The sequence below is a fragment of the Scatophagus argus genome, chromosome 24 (genome assembly GCF_020382885.2).
Source record: "Scatophagus argus isolate fScaArg1 chromosome 24, fScaArg1.pri, whole genome shotgun sequence".
Taxonomy (NCBI): Eukaryota; Metazoa; Chordata; class Actinopteri; family Scatophagidae; genus Scatophagus; species Scatophagus argus.
The window spans coordinates 10304548-10325896 of record NC_058516.1 but is presented as its reverse complement, the minus strand read 5'-3'; the positions used below and the strand labels follow the sequence as shown (position 1 = coordinate 10325896).

Genomic DNA, 21349 nt, shown 5'->3' with positions numbered 1-21349 from the left:
GTTTTGCCTTCTCATACTACTTTTCAGAAAAAAACAAGAAAGAAGAAAAAAAATGCTAACAACACACTGTCAAACAGACAGGCTCACAGGCCAAAAATGCAGCTAAACACTGGTTTAGATGATACACTTTGAAACAACTGTTTGAAACAACTGCTTTGCAGTATAATGACAGCTCATGTCTTCAGCTGGACCACTATAATGAGAAAGAAGAAAATACAGGTGATTTTAGCCACATTATTGGCCCCAGGGGTAGCATCTGTTAATCAGTAGGTCTGTCCTATTGGTCCCATTGGTGATATTCTGCATCATGATGAGGTCACTTAATTTATTCAATACCTATCAAACACCTGCAAAACTAATGACACTCCAATCAGTGTCTGCTTGTACTTTTTTTCAGTGCTAATTAAAGAAAACGTTAACACACTACTAACACACCAAAGCAATCAGGTTAAACCTGGCAAATACCTGATAAATATCAGCACATTAGCATAGTGGCATTAGCATTTAGCTCAAGGCACTGCCGTGGCCAATTACAGCCTCACGGAGCTCCTGGCATGACTGAATGCTTTTGTTAACTTTTAATTTTCAGCTAAAAATTTAAATCTTTTGGATGGATATCAGGATTTTTGCAACCGCTGTTCACACCAGAGTCATGTGGGAAGATTAAAGGGAGCTGAGCTGAAAAATTGTCAGAATCTCTAAAATAAATATAAATAATAAATCAATTAAACAAATTTGGGGCTGAGGTGCATGCGGCAAAGAAGCAAAGGTGCCATTTCACCCTCCTCATCTCCCTCTCTGCCTATTAGTATTGTACAGTCCCCCTGCTGCCGCGCTGAAACCAAGATGGCCGTCAGAGCATGGCTGTTGCAGCATCCATTTTGACTGCCACAGATGGATGCTGGAGGACTTCGTACCGCCTTTCCTGGAGAGTCCATCTGCCATTCGGAGTCTGACGGGAGTTCTGGAAAAGAAAAAAAAAAAGGTAAGAATAAGAATCATTTTAATCATAGGATGAGTTTGACTGTGCAACTGCACACAAAACAACAAGACGGCTGAGTTCACCCCCAGGGAAATTAAAATCCAACTTTTTATGGTCAACATTTGAATTAAAGAAGTAATAAGAGTTGAATTGTCTGGTGGTCATAAAGCAGTGTCGATATGGACTTACAGTATTTATATATGTTTTGCTGCGGTTGCACACTGTCGTTCTGTAATACTTCATATTTTGTCTCTCTACCTACAAAGTCTTACTTTGGCGGAGGCAAAGTCTTACTTTGGCGGAGGCACACAGGAACAAACCCAAGTGTGGGCTGAAAAATCGTGATTCGAGGAAACAAGATGCTAGTTTTAAAACAGGAAGTCTGGATCAGTTAACAAGATGAAGACTTCCTGTTGGCTGTCTGAAATAACAAAGGCAGGAAGCCTCAGAGATTTGTGATACAGTGACAATAGTGATACATGTTGGGGGGGGGGGGGGTAGTCCTTTAACTCTCCTCTCCCTATATCTTCCACCTATATCCTCTGTGAAATCTGGCAGTGATCCAGCAGAGAGGTATGTGAACTCTGCTTGGCCCAGACCACCAACCACCCACCCCCCCCCAGTCCTTGAATCCAGACCGCCTAACAATGTCTCCCTGTGTCGCAGTGTGGAAAAAAAGGGGGAGAAAGAGCAAGAGAGATTGAGTTAAACCAGCCCTCCCTCTTCCCCAGTCCTCATTCCTCTTTTCCCCCTCTCCTTCCTTCCTGTTCCCTCCATCTCTGCCCTGCCTGCTCTGGTGTTTCCGCTTTTGTGAGAGGCAGACAGGTGGCCCTGACTGCTAATTTTAACTGGACTGATTGTCTGCAAGCGTTTCCCACAGCTATGTATAGATGCCTGCAATAAACCAAGTAGGTCAGTGTGTGAGGCTCACGTCCACACACACACACACACACACCCCTACAGACACACATCAGACTCTGACCTCTAAAAATGTCTCTCATTGACTCTTCCATTCACCCACTCCCGCCTCTGTTGCAAACGATCCTCCCTGATTGGCTGTCACTTTCAGCCAATGACAGAGCTTCCTGCTGCCCATTCATAAAACCCATGGTCATTGAGAATAATGTTGTACTGAGGCACGTGCAAAGGGGGGGGGGGGGTAAACCCACTTTTTATTTTGTGTAACACAATTTAACTATTTTTTTGTGTTGCATATAAATATTAATTGGTAGTAAATTTATGTCACATAAATATGGCTAAAGAAAAAGAAGGCATTGATGTTTTTATGGAATTATGACTGATATTTATTTAGAGAAGTCATTTTTTTGGATTTGCAAATTGCTCTTCTTTCCTAAATGAGTGTAATTTAAAGTGAGATTCAACCCTTTAAATGTAAAGATTTATAAGTGTCATTTAAGGACTTGCTACATTCAACCTTACACTGAGACACAACATTCCCGTGTGTTTAATGAGTAATAAACCGATGGCCGCTCAGGTTGCGATAATCTTCCCTTTGCTTGTTTTGTCAGGCTATCGCTCCATTGACGGCCCTCCATTGCCCTCTCTCTCTCTCGGCTTCGTCTCAAAGGTGCTAACACACACACCTTGACTCCATTCCAGTGTTCCAATATTACCCCCGTAATTACCACCCCTGCTAACTTTCGGACCTGATGAGTTACACATTTATATATAGAAACATCTGACTGTGTCAAAGTGACTCACTTATGTGTGACATCCAGAGCACAGACCTATGGCTGAGAGGAAAATATGGGATGGGGGGGGGGGCTCATTCATTCAAGCTGAATGGATTCTTTCATAATAACTTAATGAAATGGCGCCCATTGAACAAACAATTGCTACCACTGATCATTTATAATAATCTCACCAGTCCAGATGTTCTGACAGACTGCATTGCTAGGACAGTAAATAATAAATCACAAAGTCTTTATAAAACAAAAACAATATTTTTCTATAATTCATGTATTTATGACAAAATAAAGACATCACCATTTTCCAACTGAGCCCCGCCCACCCGTGAGAATAACAAATCTAGAAATCTCTCAAGCGAACTGATCCAAATTGTTCCAACTTTGGCAGAAATTTGTGTGTTCGTCGCTCGTCACTCATAGCCGATGGAGAAATTAAGTTTTCAGGTCCTTCAACATCTTTTAAAGTTTGAAAGCTGAATTTTAATTGTGGAAGGGAGAAATCATCCAAAAGGAAACTTGCCACATTAATTAATTAAGTGCTAAACTCTTATCTTGCTGTTGCTATTCCACTTCTCACCTCCAGCTGTCAAAAGGTATTGTGGGAAATGTAGGAAATAACTAACTCAGGCAACACTTGTATAATGCAAAAACCATGTCATCACAAAAGTAACTCCCTTGCATGCAGGTTAAATCATAGACTGATCATATATACTTATATACATATGAAGGTGTTTTTCCTTTAAGGATCACAAAGGAAAAACTTGGAATTTATTTGTACATTCTTTAATTTGTGCATGAATATCAGTTCAAATCCATCCACTCAACACTGTTGCCTCAGCCGAATGATGTGATACGAGGCATGTTTGTGATGGGCTATCCAAGATACCACAAAAAAAAAAGAGGTGCTACCCATTGCCATGGAAACGGAGAGTAATTAGCACAGAGTGCTGTTCAGAGAAAAGGAGAGAGTGAGAGGGAGCATGATTTTGTGTGTGTGGGATGTTGGCTTGCTTTCAAGAGATGAGCAATGAGAGGAGGAAGAAGAGGAGATGAAGTAACAGTGGCCTTCGTGCACATTTCAGGTATCGTTAAGCAACGGCAGGGACAATTATTTCCTCTATGCTGACTCAGTTCTCACAACTGAGCTTGTTCATGAAACTGGGGGAAAAAAAAATCCAAGACAGATTTCTGATCAGCCCCAACCGAAAGCCTCTCTGCATGTTTAAACAGGGACTGTAACTGGAAAGCTGGGTTCAGCTGTTGATTTGGCTCATGCTGCTACAGTCCCCCACGTACCACGGATGTGTCCGTCCATCTGTTGGTCATGTGACATTAGTCTCGCTGATTTGATTTTTGAAGGACGCTCAACACAGGGCGCGTCTTCACTTTGAGTTGCAGCATTTGAACAAAGACTATATGACTAAACAGAGCTTTTTAAAGGTGTTCTTGCTTGCATTTAAGCAGGAGTTTGGGATGGGAGGTAGTAAAAGGACAGAACACACAAAGTGTAAAGCAGTGGGATATCATTTGGAGAATAAAGCTCAGATATTTGATGATATCACTACATACGTATTGATATAAAATGCTTCTTTTGCATAAATAGTGAAAAATGAATGAACAACCTGTAAAGGTTTTATTCAGCAACAGCAAAGTCAGGCAAGAAGTAGCTGTAACCTCACTGGTACAGTTTTGATAAAACTGGGAACAATGATGCATCTTTTCACTGATTGGCCCTTGGCTCACTTGCATCATTCACAGAGGATGACTTTCATCATCATAATTTCTGAACCTTATTTATAAAACTGACTCATCATGATGTTGTTTACCACAAATATGATGCTTCAAATTTATGCACGTCTAGCTGTTTGAACAGCACAGCAGCAGCAGCAAGCTACTGGTTGCCCCTGGATTGAAAGTTACAGGTTTAGTGCTAAGTACTAAGCCGACACCTGAAAGTGAACTTTGCTCCCGGATTCCTCTCCTCACGCAGCTGCTCGGTCCCCTGCATCAGTCAACAACAAATCTAATGCAAAAACAGTCTTTAATTAGACAATGCTTAGTGTACTTCAACATAGTACACACTCAACCCACGCACACAAACACACAAAACACCCACGCGGTTGGCATACAATTTGCTGCCATTCTTCAAGCATCGAATGGCTCCTCAATCACACTCTTCTCTGCAACAGCTAATGGCAGCTGGGAGCCCACAGGCGTGTAGATGCTAAGAACAATTATGCAGATGTGTGCTAAAACCACTTTGGTGGTATAATCCAACAACCAGTCCATTATAGTCATTGTCATTAGCGAGTGGGTGATTACGGTTTCAACAGAGACGCTGAAGAACAGGCAGAACTCTGCCGGTTTTATGCAAATCTGGAAAGCCCCATTTAATATGTCAGATGTCATATCGCTGTATTTCTGAATGCCGAACTAGGGAAAGTGTGTTTGTGTGTGTGAGAGAGACCACCTGAGGGTTTATGGGCAGGTGCAGGTTTTCAGAGACAAATTACTGGGGGAATGTGGGGCCAGAAAAATGAGAGGGTGAAAGGAGAGTGGTCTGAATGTATTTTACTTTTCTTTCTGAGAGTAAATGAGATCTTTATAGTTAGATCATATGGAGGGGGAGGCATGGTGGTGAAGCGGTTAGCATTTCAGCCTCACATCAGGAGGTTAGTCCAGGTACTCCAGGTTCCTCCCACAGTTCCAAAAACATGCACGTTAGGTTAACTGGCTACTACTGTGTGAGACCGTGTTGATTATCTGTCTTTGTCCCGAACAAAACTAATCAATATGAAAAGAAATTGAAAAGGAATTCAGCAGAAATCAGATAGATAGACATTTAATCAAATATTTATGTGTGTGTATCTTACTTGTCAGGGCTCAGGTCAACTGACCACTTTGTCCAGTTGTAATGCATCAGCTGGGAGCTGATGGGTGTCATGTGAGGAGGCAACATGTCAGCAGCTCCAATAATGTGGTTAACTGAAAGAGGAAGGCGAGGAATGTATCCTAAACTCAACCCCAGTCCTCCTCCTCCTCCTCCCTTTCAGTCATGGGTTCTCCTCTGGGTAATCACATACCAAAAACACAAGAATTCCCCCCCTCTCCCCCACCCCCACCCCCTCCCCCTCCCTCTACAGCGTCAAGTTGACCGGCGTTCACCAGGAAGAAACTGGAAACTATGCAAGTTTTTAAATTCAACCTAAAAGCAACTTAAAAAAAACGCTCCTGAGGAAATTATGTAAAAAAATAAGAAGGTAATAACAGAGTTCTAATAGAAAATAGATAAGCAGTTAATTCAATCCATGCCTCGTTTTTTTGACCCAAAATAGCAAATATTCCCCATTTCCTGCTTTCAAATTGAGAGATTTGTTGTGCATATGCTTATGTTTATGTGTATAATAATTGTTGGGCTTTGGATTATCGATTGTTGATCAGAAAATAAGGTTTTTGGGAGCACTAAGAAATATTAAATGGAATTTTTCATTAGTTTTTGACATTTTTTTTGACAATGGAAATAGCTCAAGGTAAAAAAAAAAATAAGTCCATTTAAATATGAATTAAATATTTCAGAAAGTCAATGGCTCTCCACAAATGTGCGGCCAATAAAATAAAAATCTTTACTATCAAGGACAAATGAGGTAAAATTTCCCCCGTTTGCGTCACTACTGCAAAGCTATTGACCCTTATTGTGAAATATATCACCGGAAGTGTACGTTTGATTGCTGCTCACTTGCCGCGGGTGGCAGCGGTTCAGAGAGCGGCTTTGAGAGCGGTTCCCAAACTGCTCTTAATGTGAAAAATACAGAGAAAACGCCGGGCGCATTCCTCAGACCCAGAGACATCCAAGACCGACCGTGACAGACAGAGCTTGTGTGTGCGTGCGCGCGCGCGTAAACCGTGCGTCTCTGCGGGGGTGGAGAGCTTGGAGACCACACACTTTGCGCATTGCCCCCCCCACCTCTACCTCCCCCCACCACGAACACACGCGCGCGCGCACACACACACACACACACACACACACAGACCAAGCAGCACACTTGGCCCTCAAAGTATCGAAACATTTAAGTTGGGAAAAAGAAAAGCATAAGTGACTGTTCAACAACGCTGTGGATGTGGCTTTTGGTTAGAAAAACGACAGTTTGGTGCGTGAAAACCCCCCTCTTAACCAAGTGGAGAGACTGAAATGTGCTCCCTGGAGAAGCCCCGCATGGCCAAAGCGAAGCGTAACTGAGATGATGAGGTGGACTTTGGCTAAAAGTGAATGTTCAGTAATAACGCTCACATTGAATAAAAGCAACAGGACCGAATTGTTTTCACGTTTTTCAGCCCGATTCACACGGCGCGTTGCGCAATCTGCATGAATAGGCTGCGATCGGCGGAAAGGTGCCGACGAACGAGAAGAAAAAAAAAAAAAGTCTGTTAAAACTTCTCATTTCTCCAACACGAGCAACAACAACAACAACAACGACAGAACGAGGCTGGAGAAAGTTGTTATATTCACCCCCTCCACCCCCTCCCGCCACCCCGGGAGATAAAGTGCCGTAAGAAAACTGGCTCCACTTACCGTGGCTGCGTCTGCTGGCCGCATGTCCCCATGAGAGTGCTGTGCGTTTGTGTGTGCGCGTGCAGAAGACGCATACCGATACTATAGATCGGAAGCGCAGCGCGACACGTCAACGCGCGTTGCCTCCATATCATAAGGGGGATTCTTCAGCTGCTGCAGCCAGGCTCAGTGGTGCACAAACTGGGGTCCGGGGACCTCCGGTGTGTGTGGGTGTGTGTGTGTGTGTGTGTGGAGGGGGGGGGGGGGACGTAGCAAAATGAGTAGTGTAACAAGCCCCAAGTGAATGCGGTTTGAAGTGATGTAGACGAGCTCAGAGGCAATTTTGCATGAAATCAGTGTCAGTGCGTTAAAGTGAGAAGATCCGCTCCCTGCATCTCATAGGCTGTTATTTAAGTCTGAACTCCCAATGAAATTTATAGGTTGGGAATGTGAGACTGATTTGTGATCACTAAAGTTTAGTGTGAGAAAAAAACAGATCTAGATGTTATTTGTAGTTTTTTTTTTTTTTGTTTTTTGTTTTTTTTTTAGATGTAACCTTCAGACAAATTTTGGTGTTTTGAGCATGATCTTTGGTTTCTGAAAGGACAATTAAAGCTATTTTAAAAAAAAAACCCAAAAAAACAAAACTTTTTTAGCAAATATACTTTAAAATGTTACTCTAGGATTAATGTCATGAATTGCATTTTAAGCCGCACAAACAAAATAGCAACATCTTACTTTTTGTTGCCCGCGTTTCTTGGCTATTTCACAAAAGCTCAACCAATCAGACACGAGCAGCTGATGTTTTCTCTGTATTCTCACCATTGTTTGGAAAATACATGCAGAGAATGACATCTTGCTTGGTTTAGGGACAAAAGTAAAGACAAATCTCAGATGTGGTGGCCTGTGAGGGTCACCTGATGGTTCAGTGCCCCCCCCCCCCTCAGTTATAAGCCTGACTGCATCACCACTGACTGCAGCTCTAGCTGTGTTATATTTACCATTCAGTGCAGTGAGAAATATTCTTCTCATGCCACAGGAGGTACATGTCTTGCAACTGAACTCGAGATTGTGTCACTGCACTACAGCGATTACTTTTTGCATAAAGAGTACAGGTTGTTTTCAAAATTGCCTGCAGTATAAGCAACATGTATAATGTCCCACATGGCGATTTATTTGAGAATGTGATGAAACAATGCAAAGCACCGGTCAATCCGTCAGTCCCTCCCATCACATCGATCTGACATTTCATAGAAAACAGTGAAACACCGAATCATGCACGAAGACGCACAGAAGCTGCTCCTGGGGTGTATCACTGCTCTGTCCTCAAAGGTGACAACTTGAAAAATGCAAACAAGTGCATGTGTGATTCTCCCAACGCACACCGACACATGCACACAGAGTGAATGAACCCTGCAGCAGCAGCAGCAGCGGCGGCGGCGGCGGCAGCAGAAGAGCGCTGCTGTTTTTAATTGAACAGATAACAGACTGAATGGTTTTGTCTGCAGTGGAAGGAAGCCTGGAAAATGTGTAGTCCTCCTGCCGCTGCCTGCTGCACTGTGGAGACAAACGCCTGGCGTCCCCCCTCTCTCCCTCTCTCCCTCTCTGCAGTGGCTCAACGCCGAAAGCATGGGCAGCACGAGACACGGACAGGCATGCAAATAAGGTAATGTGCACATACATGGCACATAAAAACACAGAAACATCAAGTGCTTACCAGCAGGCTTCCTCCAGGCTGTTAAAACCCAGGGCAACCCCAGACGCCGCGATCTGCCTCTTTATTTCTCCCCCTCGCCCTCGTCTCTTTCTCTTCACACACTTTGCTTATGCCTTCTTTCTCTCCCTCTACCTTTCCCCCCTTTTTCTCTTCCTCTCTCTGTCTCTCTCTCTCTCTCTCTCTGTCTCTGGTGTATCCTACAGGACCCCCATCATCATCCTCTCCATCCCCTCTCTCTGCTCTCCACCAGCCTCTACACTGATCTTTTAAGTCTACCAACCTCTCCACTGATCAATGGACAGCCGGCGAAAGCAAGCGCTGCTGCCTCCACCTCCCCCAGCTTTGTGCGTGTGTGTGTGTGTGTCTATTTCACTGTGAGGAGAGGAGGCTTCCAACCCACACAGCACTCTCCAGAGCTCTCAGCCTCCACAGTGCCTCATCAGTTGACCACTCCACACCCCTACGCATCAATGTGTGCGCACACCTACACACACAGTAGGGCCATTAAATGCAAAGCCCACATTTCAGTGTCACCTGAAGTTAATTTTTTTTGGGGGGGGGGGGCATGTCTTAAGAAGGGCAGCAAAGCATCCTCTGCTCTGAACACATGTGACTCATCTCGATCCTCACAGAGTAGCTTGTAATGGCAGTAGTTATAGCCATTATGTGCACAGACAGGTGGCTTTGCAATAGAATAGGCAGCTACAGGCCATCCAGCAACTTTGGTGAACAGCTTGTTGCGGTGCCATCAGTGCAACATAACAGAAAAAAATCATTTTTAGGCTTGAAACGACATTAAAAATGGAGTGAGGGGAGAAAAAAAATGCAAATTTCACATCGTCTCAAAGAGTTTTTAGGGATTAGACATAAAATAAAGATAAGAGAAACAGGTTTGATACAGCGATACTTTCAGCAGCTCAAGCTAATTTTGCATTAAAAAGACTGGAGCAACCTGCACTGCAACAGGGTTATAAATAGTGGTCTAAATTCATCCTGAATTGCCTGCTGTGTGAGGCGGAGAAGCCGTCAGATGAGAATAAACACAGGCGATTTCGACAGTGGCATCACGAGGGGTTAAATCTAATAACAGCAAAGAAATTACCGGTTCGAGGCCCTATAGAGTGTCACACTTTGACTGAATGTCAGTAAGCTAAGAGAAACAGAACAACAGCTTTAAAATGGCAAAGAAGGGCCAAACATGTTTAATTATCGGTATTTAAACAAAGAAAGTAAACTAGAAAATGATATACTGTATGTTTCATGCAGATTCAGGAAATATAATTCGTGGGTAGTGAGCAGTGATTGGCACCATGGCTGAACGGGCAAAGGAAGGCTGATTGACAGTTGACAGATGCCAGGCAAAAGCCCAATTATAATGGTTGGGTTTTAATTCTGCTTCTCTTCTCTCTCTCTCTCTGCAGCTAAATATGAGCTTTGAGCTACTTTTAATTACATTCATATTGGTAGCAACCTGTGCAAAATGGAAAACAGTTTGCAACCCTGGGATCATGGTTGAATGTTGCCTATGTCATGCTTATATAATATTGTCTATATCAGACATGGGATCAAAACAAATCAAGATGCCATCGAGTCTTAAATCACAATCCTGTCTCCTACAAATTACTCTAAGAAACAACTAATTTGTTGCAGCAGCTGTGTTTCGAAGAAACATTTCCTCAAGGTCCTGGTGGACAAAGAACAGGACTCTGAAACTGCAGACTGGGATTTGCATCATGTCAGGCTGTTAGACCTTGACTACTAAAACCCTTAAGGTGGGTTAAAAATTTAGATTTTTGGATAAAGTTCTTTACCTTTGCAGTATGTAAGTAAGTAATAATCCTGACATTTTTTAAATATTAACTCCATTTTTGCATGCAATTTATAACTGGCATTTATTGAGCTACATCTATTAAAATGTTTTACACATTTTGGCTACCTCTTTATACATTAGTTTGCAATGTCAGTGGCGCAATCCGCCATTCAAATGTGTTCAAATGAAATTCACAGGCACAAGGAAACCTTATCTGATTTGTAAAGTTACGGCAGCTGTGACGATACATGTAAGCATGTGCACAAGTCGCTGTTTCAGATTTGCAATAAATGACGTTTCAAATGGAAATCTAACTTATTTTTATGGTGATCAACAACACACAGTGCCGGTTCTACCAGAGCTGAAATCTTCAAGATTATAACCTTAATCAAGTCTTTTTTACATCTCCAAAGTTAGCATATGCTAATCTGTTACTATGATTATTAGTGTTTACATGCAGGTTTTTTAAATATGGGTAAACCCTCTAAAAATAGGTGACTGGCTCCTTTCCACTGACTGCATGATGTTCGAGAAACTCTTAAATAACAAAAACTTGGAAATTTGTTTACACGCCAATATCTGGAATTTCAACATGGTGTTGCACGGGCACTCGCGCAAAGCTCCAAACTGAAAACTGAAAAATGAAAAAAAAAAAGAAAAAAGAAAAAAAGGCAGCAGATGATAACATTCGAGTCTATGACCATATGAGTTTATCATTCGGGCAGTCTGGGGTTATCTATTATCCAACACAGCTGAACTCTTACATGTGGAATGATCAGGGCAGCTGCATCCTGACTTCTGCTTAGCAACAGAAGCTCTCTAAATTGAAATCCATGGCATGCAGTGCAGGTTACTGCTGGTTCACTCCATTTATAAGAAACGGAAGCTGCTGATTAATCCTAAATTAATGGGACAGTTGGTTCATTTCACCATAAACTCTGATGTCAGTTTTGTTTAATTAGAGCACATTTGTCCTGTCATGCTAATAAGAATATTTGACCATGAGACAGACAAAGAGAGAGGTAGAAAGAGGGGTTGACTGACAGCAGGCAATTCATCATATTTTCTCTCCGTTCGCATGAGGCAGGTGAATGGAAACAAGTGTAAATAAAAGCAAGGACATTCTGAAAAGCCCGTAGTCCGCAGGTAGTTGTTGACGCGGGGGTGGCTCTTCAGGCTGAAAACAATTTCAAACCGCTGGAGCTCACGGATGAAAAAACACTCCTGTGGATTGTGTGTTGGTGTGTCGCCAGGTGTCGGTCTGATGAACGGGACCAACCAAAAAAAAATAAGACATTCACATTTCAGTGTGCAGGTGAGGGAGGAATTATGATCAGAAAGCAACTGACATCATTCGCTTTGTCAACGAACTGTATCTGAATACATTTTTATCCTGCTGGTTAAACAGGAAGCTTCTTTGACCAATTTCACAATTTAGCAAAGACGTTTTGAACATATGCCAAAAAGAGCCTCACTAAAATCATCATCCCATAAATCGAGCTGTCATTATGGTGTCTGCTCTCATCTCCATTTCGCTTTCAGACTTTCTGACGTCATGTTTCCTTCCAGTTTGCTTCGACAAAGCCGAAAGGTTGACAAATAACGCGCAGCCGAAGTCAAAAATGAATGCTTCACAGTCGTCCTCACAGAATGCTGATATTTCATCCTCTGCTGGTGTTACAGTTCGCAGTCAGACACTCGGAGTGGCAATGTTAGTGCTGGAAGTGGTAGGAGAAGAATTTAATTGTCTGGTGTTTTTGTAGTGCGGATACTGCATGACACTTGTAATAATGTTGGCCACGGCTGGACCAGCTCTGTCTTCAGGGCTGGACCCGGGACCTGCTCCATTAATAACCTGGCAGACTGAAATACTCTGTGGATGTTTTCCAAACTAATATATCTCATCTTGAAAACTGAGCTCGCAAAGTTTAGGGTTGTTTTGCAAGACAGGGTGGGAACAATGTCTCCTCCAAGTCTGACAGTTGTCAAGGTTTTATATAAATTGGAGTGCAGATTTGCTGGCATCTCAGAGTGTGCTGTTGTAACGCATGGCCATATATGAACTAAAGACCCATGCCACGGGCAGTTTGACATCTCACCTGCAGAATATCTGGACCAAAATCCAGGGCACATTATGAGCATAGAGTGAATACGGAAAGTATTCACACCGCTTTGCTTTTTCCACATTTTGTTATCTTACAGTCTCATTCCAAAATGGATCAAATTAAATTTCTCCCTCAAAATTCTACACAAAATACCTCATGACAAAGTGGAACAAGTTTGCTTAATTTTTTCTTTGCAAATTTACTAAAAATGAAAAACAAAAATGTAACATGTACAGAAGTATTCACACCCTTTGTCCTGCCAAATTGAGCTCAGGTGCATCCTGTTTCCACTGATCATCCTTCAGAGGTTTCTACAGCTTGAGCTGAGCACACCTGTGGTAGGTTCAGTTGATTGGGCATGATTTGGAAAGGCACACACCAGTCTATATAAGCCCTCACAGTTTTCAGCGCGTGTCAGAGCACAAACCAAGCTATGAAGTCAAAGTCAATGTCTGTAGACCTCTGAGACAGGATTGTGTCGAGGCACAGATCTGGGGAAGGGTACAGAAAGATTTCTGCTGCATTAAAGGTCCCAAAGAGCGCAGTGGCCTCCATAATCCATAAGAGGAAGAGACTTGGAAGCACCAGGTCTCTTCCTAGAGCTGATCAGGGTAGAAGGGCCTTAGGCAGGGAGGTGACCAAGAACTCAGTGGTCACTCTGACAGAGCTCCAGCATTGCTCTGTGGAGAGGGGAGAACCTTCATGCAGCACTCCACCAATCAGGCCCGTATGGTGGAGTGGCCAGAAGGAAGCCACTACTCAGAAAAAGACATATGAAAGCCCAGACTTGATCTGAAAATGACTATGCACTGACAATCCCCATCCAGCCTGATGGAGCTGGAGAGGCTCTGCATTGAAGAGTGGGAGAAACTGCCCAAAAATAAGTGCCAAGTTTATAGGATCACACTCAAAAAGACCTGCTGCCAAAGGGGCTTCAACAAAGTACTGATCACAGGGTGTGAATATTTATGTACAAGTAATATTTTTGCTTTAAAAATGTAACATGTACATGTTATATTTTTAAAAAATAATTCAAGCAAGCTTGTAGAATTTTGCGGGAGAATTTAATTTAATTCCACAAGCTCATTTGTTTTCATGATACTGAGCTTCAGGTGGTTGTCGTTGCCCCATGTGACGAAGCTCTCTGTCAGTCACTGCGTATGTTATATGGGCCTGGACAGACGTAGAAGTAAACTGCAAGTTGACTGGTGTGCAGAGGCATACCACCATGAGGCAGTAATTTGTAGTTAGAAAGCAGCAAAGGGGTTGATTTTTATAGCTGTGTTCAAAACAAAGTCATGAATCATGATTAACTGAAGCGAGATACAGTTTATGCTTCATCTTTATCATGCATATTTGCGAAAACACTGAATACTTTAAATGATGGCCTTGAGTGTGCAAGCATCATATATACAGTCATTTGTAATACCATGAAAGCTCATATGCACATAATTAATGACCCCAGAAAGGCAGTTGCTACGTGCTAATATGTGTTAACACGCAATATTGATGTACCTAAACACCATTTCCATTTCTTTTGAACCACATTGAAATATTACATATGTGCTCACATGGCCGTTCACGCACGCATGGGCATATGCATATGGAGATATGAAGATGCAGTTTTCCTAAACATAACCTCAGTAGAGATATGATCTGGTATCCTGTGTGCATGTAAAAGCACTCATTTAGTCATGGTGTAGGAGAGATGGTTCTGTAAACCGCCTGTCTGAGCCTGAGTCATTTACATAGGTAATGGTAGGGGTAGTGCTCAAAAATGTGTGGGGGTGGAAAATATACAATCCTCCACTAGCATACAAAAACAGCCAGAGAGAGAGTGTGTGAGAGAGAAGGAGAAGAAAGAGAGGCAGAGAGGGAGACGTAGGTGTCAGGCTCCTGAAGCACTCTAAAATGATGGGTAATTACATTTCAAATTACCGATGGGAACAAGAGCGAACTCCCTGACTTTGGTGCGCAGGGAAATGCATTAAGAGCGCTGAAATCAGTGAGCAATTGGTAATTTCTAGAATTCCTGTGTTTAGGCAGCGCTGATTTGCATAGCTGAAAATACCAGTTTAAAGTGCCACTTCACTGAACAACAAATCAGATTTATTTTACATCTCATTTCAGACACTTCTCAACACTATGTTACACAATTTTATTTGGACTTGAAGTTATTTTCAGAATTAGTGGGGTGGACCTCTGGCGATAAAACCGCGGGCCATAGAATATTTCCGATGCATCTGAAGTTTGAAGCTTTCTTTAAATTGTTTTTTTTAAATGAAAACAAAGCTGTATTTCCAACTTAAATGCAACAGAGCCGCGATATCTATTACTGGTTTTGAGTAACCTGGTGGAAATACGGTCACAGCTTTGATTTAAAGTTGCATTGTGGAGTTTTCAAACATATTCAGTAATTCTTACTGGAACACATTATGTATACACTATATAGACAAAAGTATTGGGACAGACTTTTTTCTTAGTGAATTCAGGTGTGGCATGGGGCTGTTCTTCAGGGGTTTTGCTTGGCGCCTTTTGACAATGCTATGCTTCCAACCAAGCATGATTGCACCCCAGCACACAAACCAAGGTGCACAAAGACATGACAGGATGACTCTGGTGCAAAAGAACCCGACTGGCCCACACAGAGCCCCCACCTAACACCCGTGGGATGAACTGGAAAGGATACCTCCCTGTCCAACACCAGTGCCTGACCCAACAAACACTCCACTGCATAAATGGTCAAAAACCCTCACAGAAACACTCCAAAACCAAGTCCACATCAGTACCCATGCACTTATAATCCAATATTAAGTGCCTGTTGACATAATGGTCAGATGTCCCAATAATTTTGTCTATACCTGAAACATGGATTGTTCACATCAGTGTTCACCTGGACTAGCTTTCTTCTTCCCTGCCTTTTGTAGACACATTTGTCTGCATTTTACCGCTACCTCCAGTAAATCCCTGCCTTAGTGTTCGAGTGACGCAAACACGTAAAAACAACGCTCTGAAGTGTCTTAGAAGCAAAACAAAAACTTTACTTGAAGTGGCAACAAACACTGTAACAAGACTGCTACCATGCTAGCACCCCTGTGACACTGTGCTGAGGCACTTGGCAGCATTGAGCTAACATCATGCTAATATGCTCACGACAATGATGCTAACATGCTAATGTTTAACAGGTGTGTTCACCATCTTAGTTGAGTGCGTTAGCATGTTGACATCTGCTAATTAGCATGATGGCTTAACGCATAATGTACAGCAGAGGCTTTGCAGACATTTCCAAGCAATAAATTAAGGTATGAACTAAGGTTCATTCCGTTTATTCTGAGTGGCTTATGCACCGGAATCGGCATCTATAAGCCAGGCTAGCATGGTGGCTTGGCTTTATGTGTTGAATGTGTCCTTGTATTAAAGTGCCTGAGTCAGCTTTAATATACAGTAATCATGTCAGTCAAACAAGATTCAAAATGATACAACTTGAAACCAAGTTATTATTAAAAAGTATTGGTGAATATACTGTGCATATGCATCATCTGGTGATGAAGGTCATTTGCTGGCTTTATTGAGTTTTTTTTTTTTTTTTTTTTCTTTGGATTAGGAATCATATGAAGTCTCAAGTTTCAAACTGACTTTAACTTGTAGAGAGCAGTTGATATCTAGTGAGAACAACTTTTAATCCTTTCAAGGCAGCAAGACTTACAAATAATTCAAAGAAATAGAAATCTAAATGCCACTGAAGCAAGTCTAATAAAATTTGAATAGTTTGTCTTGTGGCCTTTGGGAACTAGAGGCTAAAACCAAATCTGGGCTGCAGGATAACTCCTCTGCAAGCATTTCTATACCAGTCTGAGGTGGGCTGTGAGGTTTTTTTTTTTTTTTTCCCCTGCTATATTTCTTTTCATTTTTGCGGCTCCCTGGCTGACTGGTCAGATTGTTGCTATGGAATGTGCTGTGGGACAAAAGGAGCGGAGATCCAGAAACTCAGTGACCTCCTGGAGAGGCCTCACTCTCTTTCTCCCTCTCCTCTCACACTATTTGTCCACTCTCTCCCTCGGTTCGTATCTTATTCTCTCTCTTCCTCTCTCTGTATTCGAAGCTTGTTTTTCTTCACTTGCTTTTTCTCTGGCTCTCGCTCACTCTTTTTCCCTGTAAGGCTGCTGTACTTTGATGTGGTGCTGGCCCAGGTACATTTACTTGGCCCTTTTCTTCATTCCCCCTCTCTCTCTCTCTTTAGCACACACACACACACACACACACACACACACACACACACACACACACACAAATCATGGCTATATTCTAAGCCTGCAACAACACAGGTTTGTGCATGCACAGAAATTGCACACACACAACCCTATACACACACACACACACACACACACACATTCTCAAAAAGAGGAATGTGTGGGAATCTCCCTCTAGCTACCTCTGTAACCTGCATCTGAAGCTGGTGAGGGGCCAAGAAGCCAACAGACCCAGGAGACTACATGCAAATAGTGGAGAAGCTGGTTGGCTGCCTGGCTAAGATCAAAGATCCTCTCCACATAGCTCAACTCTGCCAGACATGCATGAACAACTTCCACACACAGTCTGCATGTGTGTGTTTTTGTAGGTGTGTGAGCTCTTGCATGTACACGGTATGTATTTGCACGTGCATGCGTGTCTGTGTTTGTGTGTGTGTGGGCAAAGCGGCAGTAGATCTGCGTGGGTGCGAGTGCGAGAGCAACAACACTCATTTTAACATGAGTTCATACTTTCAAGGAATTTGTGCCTTAGGCAAATGAGTCACGCTGAATAAATGATCACTGACCTTGGAGGAAGCTGTTTCAAACATGTGCTCTCGGATAAATAAATGAGATCAATCAAATGTGTTTGCTGTCGGCAGAGAAATATGTCTTTAAGTATGTCCAAAAGCTTTCAAATCTTTTCATCTGTCTTCAGCTTTTCACTATCACCTGTGTTTTCAGATTGAACTGTTGGAAAATTTTACATGCTGGGGTTTGTCTCCCCAAGATGAAGCAGGTGAAGGTGTTTTACACCCTGGGTCCATCAATGGGGTGGAGTTCCAGCTGAAGTATAGATGAAGATATAATTATCACACACTAAAAGGTAGAATAGTAGCGTCACATAAAGGAACAGTTCACCTAAAAATGAAATTTTGGTCATTATCGACTCACCCCCATAATAATGAAGTCCGATTTTGTCCGATAAGTCTGCATAACATTTCTTACCCAGCAAAACAATGTAGCAGCATTCTCCAGAATCAGATAAGAACTTGCTTTAAAATGTAAAACAACAACTTAAAACAAACATGAAATGTCTCTAATAATCCTCCAATTAGTCTCTGGACGCCCCAAGATCACTTCAGCTGTTTTGAAGATGATACTGACAGTCACTGTTAGTCTCACAGTCCTGTAGAATAGACACATACAGAATACGTACATGCATACAATATACCAGATGAGAAACATCTGTGACAGTATGCAGAAGTGCAAATTGTTTGACTCCATAATCAGAAAATCCATCAAGGTCATATTTATTTTATATTATACTGGTCAATCTTCCACCACAATCACCATTCCTGAGTGACAAGTAAGATTTGTTCTAGGCTACAAACAAAGATTCCACTATTTTGACGTCTGTGTCATCTATTCTCAAGGCTGTGCCTCTTGTTTCCAACAATGCATCCGAACAGAGAAAGACTCCTCGTGAGCTCTGCGTCTTCGAGCACAAAGTCACAGCGAAGAAGCATGCAGAGAGCACTTTCTCTCAATAATTTGCTGAATTTTGTTTGGGTCGTCATCTAAAAGCATAAATCAGCTGAAAACAGTGGCAGCTGTGGAGAAAGAGGCTGTTTTATGTGCATAGTTTTTATATTACGTGCAGTTATTCTTCTTAATGGGCTGACTTGTAGTAGCAGGATATTCCACTGTTTGAGGAAACACATATGATGTGATTGTGATGTGTGTCTCATGTATTGTTCTTAAGAGTTAATCAGATCTGAAGACAAAAGTAAATCTCCCAAAGCGCAGGATGTGGTGTTTTTAATTTTACAGCCTCGTGGAGTATTAAACTAGAACAAGCAGCTACTGTAAAAAGCAAACCTGGATGTTTGAGAAAAGGTAGCTCAGCGAGAGATGAAATAAGAAAATGAAAGCATTTCATAAACCAGTACTAAATCTATTACCCTTTACAGTTGCAAAGGTGGATTGTTAACCAAAATTAGAATAGAGCACATTAAGAGCGTGCGCAAATATACTGGAATTTTCCATCCACCTTCAGGCAAATAAGGCTGAGCTATCGAGTGCGATACATGAAGGAAAATTCCCCTTTTAATTGGATTTAAGTGCCTAAAATGAAAATCCAAATGCTGAAGTGCGTAAATGACTTAATTGAAAAGCAGCAAACAATTTAGATCTGCAGTGATGATAGCTTGTGAGGGCCGAGGCATTTAGCAAACAGTCTGAGCGACTCTGAAAACACTTTACATGGACATGAATAATTGCAGATGATAAACAGCTCTAATACAGACAGAGTCAAGAGTTTTAATAAAAAACTGCTGAATGATTTTGACAAAGGATCATGACCTGACATGAATGATTTTAAAAATAAGAAGTCACTACTCTGAAAAGTGTTTTACTTTTAGTCAAGGACGGAAGCCCTAAGGACTTCTCATCCATGTGTGCCTTTCCTCACTTGCAGCCTTTCTGGAGTGTCACTGTTCGTGTTGCGTTACTAACTGGAAAATTCTCATTGCTATATTCCATTAGCAGTTAAATTGGTCTGTTCTTTTATAGCTTTCAGCCTTTGGGAGAACCCATCAGGCTCTGGAGTTTGTATTTCGCTGGGAAAGTGGAAGCAACACTATATAGACAAAAGAATTGAGACACCTGACCATTACACCAACAGGGACTTTAATTACATCGGATTCTAAATACACAGACAGCTTTGCAGCTTCCGCTCTTCTGGGAAAGCTTTCCACAAGATTTTAGAGTGTTTCTGAGGAAATATTTGCCCATTCATGCAGTAGAACATTTGTGAGGTCCATGTCTTTATGGAGCTTTGCTTTGTGCACTGGGACACAGTCATGTTGGAATAGAAAAGGACCTTCCCCAAACTGTTGCCACAAAGCTGGAAGCATAGCATTGTCCAAAATGTCTTGGTATGCTGAAGCATTAAGATTTCCCTTCACTGGAAGTCAGGGGCCGAGCCCAATCCCTGAAATACGGCCCCATAAAGAGGGGTGTCTGGATACTTTTGTCTAGATAGTGTAAAGTGCCAAGTATGATCACATTAGTACTGATTGTCATTAAATATTAGCAATTTTTGTGTGGTATTTTGCATCCCTATCGTCAGACGCCATCATTCAGCACTGTCTGTTAGAAGATATTTACTGTCTGTACATGGCAGGTATGTTAAAGCTGGGAAGGGCTGTGATTATAGCCTAAAAAAACAAAAGCTGACATTACAAGCTGAAACTCTGGTCTCCCACAGGAAAGTCAGGTACAGTGCAGTATGTTGTTTCAGCACCCTGACCTGCACACCTTTAAGTAAGGCAGCCGAGAGAGTTCAATGCCCTGCAGCTGCAGAAAACACAACGAGCAAAACACAATCGAATTAAGAAAACATCCTCGTCAGTTTGACAACATTTACTCTGCAAACACACACAATGCAACAAAACAGACAAACGTGCTGCAAACACAACCATCACTAATAATAAACAAAAGGCTGAGGCTCGGTTGAGCTCCCTCGGGCCACCATATTTAAGGATGAGGAGGTGCTTGAAATGAACTAGTTCACGTGACTTGTGTTGTCCAGGCACATACGAAGGCAAACACACACACAAAGTGACAGAAGTTGTCATGTGAGGAATGGGAAAAAAATAAGAAAATGAGTTTATAAATAAAGACACTTTTGGAAAGTTCCAAACATTACTTTATCCCCCTCCCCCCCTTAATTCCAATGTCGAAAAGTGGTGAGGCGTTTCATCCGACAAGCGCTTTGGCTGAAGCACATCGGCGTCTTTGCTTTCCATTTTGTTGCATGAAAGGCACGCCGCTTCTTGCATTGGGAATGAACGCTGCCATTGAGTGTTATTTGTGAGATGTGGCATTGTCCAATAAAAACAAGATTCCTGGGTACACCGGGCTGTATTTCAGCCCCTGTTGTCTGCCATTGCTAAGAACCTGCACACAGCATGTGGAATATGTTAGTACAGGTTAATACATGTTTAACTTATACAATATATGGTAGAAATACAATACAATACAATACTCATTATCATCATACACACTATACGGACAAAGGTATCCAGACACCCCTCTTCATGGGGCTGTATTTCAGGTGTTGTGCTCGGCCCCTGACTTCCAGTGAAGGGAAATCTTAATGCTTCAGCATACCAAGACATTTTGGACAATGCTATGCTTCCAACTTTGTGGCAACAGTTTGCTGAAGGCCATTTTCTATTCCAG

At 42.1% G+C, this 21349-nt stretch overlaps 1 long non-coding RNA gene across 1 annotated transcript; it reads right to left on the bottom strand.

Moving 5' to 3' along the window:
- Positions 1 to 396: 396 nt before the first annotated feature.
- LOC124055517 lies at positions 397 to 7478 on the bottom strand. Its single transcript, XR_006842691.1, has 2 exons — positions 7262 to 7478; positions 397 to 964 (listed from the first exon to the last, which is right to left on the bottom strand). It is a non-coding gene; the product is annotated as an uncharacterized LOC124055517 (long non-coding RNA).
- Positions 7479 to 21349: the final 13871 nt, after the last annotated feature.